Genomic DNA, 6,913 nt, shown 5'->3' with positions numbered 1-6,913 from the left:
CCTAGTTGACACAACCAAAAAGGTTTCCAGAAATGGACAAATGTCCCCTGGGGGGGCAAAGTCATTCCCAGTTGAGAACCACTGGTTTAAAGTAAACTACCAGCATTGACTCATCCAAATAAGAGTCGTTTTCTTCACAGCAATCACTTTGGCAATTATAGTAGTGCTCCCCTTATCCATGGGGGATATGTTCTAAGACCCTCTAAGATGCCTGATACCACAGATAGCACCAAACTCTATATATTCTATGTTTTTTCCTACACATACACACCTATGACAAAGCTTAATTTAGAAATGAGGCACAGTAAGAGTTCAACAACAATAACTAATAGTAAAGTAGGACACATAACAATGTGCTATAATAAAAGTTATGTGAATGTGGGCTCTCTCTAAACATATCTTATTGCAGTGTACTCACATTTCTACTTGTGATGATGTGACATGATACATGCAATGCCTATGTGATCAGATGAAGTGAGGTGGATATGCTGGACAAAGGGATTTACATCCTGAGTGGGAGAGAGTGAGACAGAGTGAGATTTCATAATGCTACTGAGAACAATGTGCAATTTAAAATTTATGAATTGTACCCTGGCCAGTGTTGCTTAATGGGTTGGGCTATTGTCCTGTGCACCGAAAAGCTGTGGGTTGGATCCCTGGTCAGACACATACCTGGGTTGTGGGTTCAATCCTCCATAGGGGCATGTGTGGGAGGCAACCAATCTATGTTTCTCTCACATCAATGTTTCTATCTCTCTCTCCCCCTTCTCTCTCTAAAAAATCAGTAAGTCATACCCTTGGGTGAGGATTTAAAAAAAAAAAAAAAAACAACCACCACCAGTGAATCTAGAATGTGAAATAGACTCAGTGAAAATTTATTTCAAATGACAGATTTTTAATTTTGCTAATCATTGTGTGTTGTGTGTGAATATGTGTGCGTGCACACACAGCATGAAGCAAAAATGCATGTTTGTTATACCTACCATACAGGATTTTGTGTGTTATTTTAATGTTTTATATACAGTGGGGCCGTGACTTACAAGTGTCCCGACTAACGAGTTTTCGAGATACGAGCCATCTCTTGGCCGATTTTTTGCTTTGAGTTTCGAGCTAAAATTCGGGTTATGAGTCAGCTTCAGATACCCCACCGCTAGTTGGCGCAGCGAACGTCATAGTGAATGCCACAACATCAGCCCAGCATCACGTGTCTCACTCGTTTACTTAAGATTTGACATACGAGTAATTTGAGTTACGAGCTCCATCACGGAACTAATTAAACTCGTAAGTCAAGGCCCCACTGTACTATGTTCCTCACTTGCCATTTCTATTTAATGGCGAGGTTGTGCAAATTGTCTTGGGAATGAAACAGACAGCAAAAGGCAGAGAAACAGAAAGTATTATCCTAGCTTTTGAATTACAAAAGCTCAGGCACTTACCCATACAGAAGAACTCAAGGGCATAGACGAGAGGTTTGGGAGGTTTCCATGTCTCTTAGCACAGAAGAGCATGCTTCGGGCTTGAGGGAGGGGGAATCAGAGGGAAGGCAATTAGTGCAAACCTCAGAGAGAAGGGCAACAGCCCTGGTCAGGTGCCCAGCAGGATTATGGGAACAGAGAGCAGAAGGGGTCAGGCTCTGTTGCTTGGGTAGAACTGGAATAGGTGGCTATGGGGCCTTAGGCAGCCAGAGAATTTCTTTTGCTCCCATGTGACACAAGAGCAGAGATAGACTTCTGAGTACCCTCCACAGAGAAGGAATTACTGCAGAAGAGCTGCAGAAAATGAAGTCATGGAGCTAGCAACAACATAGACCTGCATGGACAACTGGCCAAAGACCTGATGGGACGCTGCATTCTTGGAGGATGGCAATGTTAACAGAAAACATATAGGATTGAAAGGACTCCTCCTCCCAACTGATTTTTTTCTAACTTGCTGAGAGGGGTGGTCATATTTAGAGTCCACTGAAATAAGTTCCTACCACTCCCAAAGAATAAAGAAAGATGTATTAAATATTAAGCAATAAGGAAATAAATTTTGTTCTTACATAATTGACTTTGCCAGATGAGATTTGAAACCATTTACCTTAGGTGTGGAATCAGATCACTACAATTTTTCTCTCTTCTGTGTCCTTATATCAGTGATTGCCAGACCTGGTTGATAATCAGAATTACCTGGAGAGAGATTTGGATATAGGTAATATGTTTGGGGAGAGTCTGGTGATGGGCCAGGTTTGGAAACCTCTTCTTAATGCTGCATTAAGCATTCTCAGACATGACAACACACATAGTATAAGGAATAAATACAAAAATCTTGACAAAGGATTCAGTTAATGAATGTCACCTGGATTGATAAGGCATCTGGGTCAAGAAGGGCAGGGACAGGAATAGGAGGTGCAGTCAGTATTGGAAAAGATTTATCAGGTGATTCAAAACAACTCACAAGAGATGTGATATCTGGGAGCAGGTCTTTGAGTCAGCACATACACCCAGGATGTAAGGAAAGAAACTTCCGATTTCAAGGGTGAAATACGCTTGATATTCTCAAGCCTCTGTAAAAGAGAAAATCATTGTTACATCTTAGGTTGTAGTAAATTACAGAAAATTAGAATGTAAGCCTTGTGTTCTGGACAAACAAAATTATCAACACAAATATCATCAAATAAGGATACTAAACAGCTAACTCTCTCTTTTTTCAAATACGAATGTTATCAGGAAGATGCTTTCCTCTATATGTAACAGAACACTCAACTCAAAATGGCCTCAGCAGTAAGGGAGGCGTTATCACAGGAAATGCAGTCCAAAGACAGGGAAATGTCTTCTAAATGGGTTTACTTTCTGTTTTGATATAAAATGGTGGCAATCATTCCAAATGTCACATTCTCATGCACCTTCATCCAGAGCACTGAGAGGGTCTTGTGTCTTTTTTAGGAGCTTCAAAACACTCCCCAATGCTTCCCAGCAGTCCCTCAAATTCCCCTTCCCAGAACTGTGTCACATGCCAATATCCACACCAAGCACCGAGAAAGAATTAGGACGGCAGCAGCTTCTTTAGGGTAATCGGTACTGTATTTCCTATCTGTACCTCAGTCACATGGGGAAGCACAAGGCTTCAGGGGAAAGGAAGAGCCTGGAATAAGGGGAAAGAGTGGTTACCCCACAAGGAAGAAAGACAGTGATCTTTGAGAAACAGTGCCTGCTGTAACTGTGACCTGAAGAGATTACTCTGCAGGGATATTTCACATTTGAAATGAAGCAGTGAGTCCATCCGTATAAGTGCACTCTGCTTGTCCTGGTGATACGGGCACAGAATAAACTAATCTTAATGCTTTTAAAAACAAAATGTGATTAAGAAGTTAAGCACGCTGTGCAGCAGCACAGAAGACTTTCTAGTGACTTTTACATATCTGCTCTTTAGAATTATCGTGTACCACAGTCTCTGATGGTATAGATAATATACTGTAAACCCATAAACACAGACAGCAGAAGGTTGAACTCACACTTCTAATTGTTGTTATACCACTTCCACAAACTTATGTTGTTCTGACTGTAATACGGCATCTATATATATAAAAGCCTAAGCAACCGTTCAACCAGTAGCTATGATGCACACCGATCACTGGGGGCAGACACTCAATGCACAGGCATGGAAACATGGAACAGACTGATGAATCTCAGAGGGAAGGGGGGAGGAGGAAGGGCAGGAAGAGATTAACCAAAGATCTAGAGGCCCAGTGCACGGATTTGTGCACCGGTGGGGTCCCTTGGCCTGGCCTTTGGGCCCAAGGGGTCCTGGATTGCGAGAGGGCGCAGGCCAGGCCGAGGGACCCCACTGGTGCACGAATCCATGCACCGGGCCTCTAGTGTTTAAATTAAATGGATGTTTCCCACCCCCAGTAACAGTGACATCATAGTGCATATGAACCCTCTCTCTATGAATAGTCAGGCTTGCCCTTCAAGCAGGCTTAAGAGTTGTAATTTCCATGTCAAGCAGGACCTCAAAACAAATATCTTTACCATCCCCTCCATTCCTTAGTATTCTCTTATTTCATCTTGATTTTCACTTCTTCACTTTCCCTTAATAGAGGGACCTACTAAAGTCAGATGCTTCTGGAAAATATAACGCTCTACGTACATGACCCTCCAGACTAGTGCCGATTGCATTTCTATCTGGTTCGAGCTCTGCAGCACAGTCATGACTCATGAATTTGGGCCAAGAGACAAACCTTATATTAGATACTCACTTAACAATCTCAACATGTTAATATGACAACTTGTTACAAATGGAATCCTGGAACCAATTATATTAGGCACAGGCCCCACTAGAAAATACAATTCATGTCGAACCTTTAGCGAAATGCTATCTATGCTATTTATTGCCCTTATTATTACTCTTATAACAGAGAGCCTCCCAGGCTAAGCAGAGCAATCAGTACTCTTGCCGAGGATCTATTCCCAATGCATTATTCTGTAATTAGAGAGACAGGGCAAACCGAGAGAAGAGTCAGAGGACTTTTAGGGCAAATGAAGGACCTGCTGAAATCACCAGCAGATATAAAACAGTTCCAAAACAGAGATCAATGGAGGGAGCCCAGAACCTCTCAACCTCCCAAACATCAAACGAGAAAGGGAAAAGAATATGGCCCTATTTCTGGCCCATAGACATGCCCTAGGAAAGCCATATGCTGACTCTACCACTCCTTTCCCTCAATAGGGTGTCCCCAACATGTTTTGCAGGATTTGGATAAATCTGTGTTTGAGGGTCCACCTGGAAATAGTTGGCCCTGGGTTTAGATTTCTGAACTCTTGTGAGGTTCTTCCTACCACAGACAACTCCAAGGTCCCATCCCCATCTGAGTGAATTCCAGCAAGAGGTTCTCCCAGATGAGTTCTGCCTGTGATGACTTTTAAAACAAGTTACTGTTAAGGTACCTTAAGCATATTCTCTATGTCCTGGTGCTGACATAAGCAGCTGGTGGCTTTGAATAGTCCCCAGGTAAGCTGCCCCGTGGAAAGGGCCTTCTCCTGTAGGCAGCAAGCACATTTCTCACATTTGAGTTTGACATCTTTTTTTTTTTTTAAAGTAAACTTTTCTGAGATTCCATATATGTATTCTTAAAGAATAAGGCAACAAAATAGAGTGGACAGAGTGATAGCTTTTGTTTTACCCACGCAAATGTACACAAACACAAGAATATACACAGACCATTATTAGTATTTACATTGGTAGGATAGAAGTAAATAAATCTATTCACAGTGATAAATCTGCTGTTGGTGAGATTATGATTAAATTACTTTTGATACATTTTTATGTTTACTATGTTTGCTTTGTTAAATACTATAACTTTTATCATGTTTCTATTTTTTTTATTTTTTTATTTTTATTTTTTTTTTGCTGAAAGTATTACAAAGGGTATTACATATGTGTCCTTTTTTTTTCTTCCCCGCCCTTGACAATCCTCTGGCCCCCAAGAGTTTGACATCTTTAATGTAGACTTAAAGAAGCTAGTCTGGAAAGATTAAGCACCTTCTTTACTGAATGACCCAGTCACTATGTGATACTGTCAAAAATAAGGAGCAACATTCATGGGTCAGTTGCAGGGGCTGGGCAATGGCTTACCAGCACCAGTCCCCCATCAACAAGCTCCTGTTCACTCAAAGCCTGCCACATGTTTTAGAGGCAGACCAACTCTGACAGGGAGCTTTGTTCTCTTCCCCTGTAGCACCTCCCTTGTCTCTTCCACCCTTAATGGAAGTGTGTCATCTACTGTTTTTAAGTTTTAAGTTTCTGCTTCACATACATGAGAGCCCTGAACTTTTATGACATTAAGTATTTTAAATTGGTTGTCAAGGTCCTAGTTCTGCTGTCATCTAGAAGATAGCTCTATACCTTGAGCACATAGAATAAGTTTCTTCCCATCTCTATGTACCATTGTCTAGCTGTGAAAGGCCACGGCTAGCGTGGCTTTCGGGTTAAAAGACTTGGAGAAAGAGCTGATGCACAAATTGACACACAAGACAAGAAATATTCCGTGCCAGTCTGCTTTTATTTACTAGAATACACAATTGCCTTTTAGGAATGCAAACAGACATATCAATGATAATGTTTAGTAAACAGTAAGATTACCAGGTTTTGGAGGCGTTTGCTTTAGGCCATTGAGTCAGCAGTAGGTAATAAAATGCAAATTCACTCTGTGAATATCAAAGCCCAAACTCAGCCTTCTGGTGGACTTCTCGCATTTATATTAATTACTGTTGATCTTGGTTTCCAGCATCTAGCAAACAAGTGTCCATGTTTAATCATGGTAGAGGATCTGGGCAGAGGCGGTATGCCTGGCTTTTCTCCAGGGGTAGCACTATTGCAGGACAACCCAGGTTGCCCCATATTCAGTCATTAATTTTTTAATCCAATTCCTACAATGTAGTATTGGCATTCAGTCCATCACTGTCCAAGCTTATAAGGAAATTCTCAGCAATTTGAGTTCAGTTTCAACAGGTAAATGGATCAGGTTTTTTTGTTGTTTTTTTCATGCCCCACCCCTACACAACTATGGACATTCCTTTTCTGGTGGGCCCACAGTGTTAAGGACTGGTGGATGACAGGTTATTACAAGCAAAGGATCAATGAGAGAGTCTCTATTCCAGAAAACTTGGGCTAATGGACCCCTTCCCTACCTCTCTGGTCCTCATCTCTCTCTGGCTTGGAGGATGTCTGTTTCTGCCACTTCGTCCCATCCAGTGTGAGTTGCTCCTCTGACTACCATCTCTCTTCCTCCATCTCAACCTTGTGTAGTCTTCAGGATTAGAGAAACCACGGTTTATAGCCTGTGAATATTTCTTACCTGCATTAGACTGTAGTTTCTTTGAGTATGGGCTGAGAGGAAAATGGTGGAATGAATGGGGGCGGGGGGGGGGGTGGA

This window comes from Myotis brandtii, unplaced genomic scaffold (assembly GCF_000412655.1).
Source record: "Myotis brandtii unplaced genomic scaffold, ASM41265v1 scaffold115, whole genome shotgun sequence".
Classification (NCBI taxonomy): Eukaryota; Metazoa; Chordata; class Mammalia; order Chiroptera; family Vespertilionidae; genus Myotis; species Myotis brandtii.
This window is presented reverse-complemented; position numbering follows the sequence as displayed.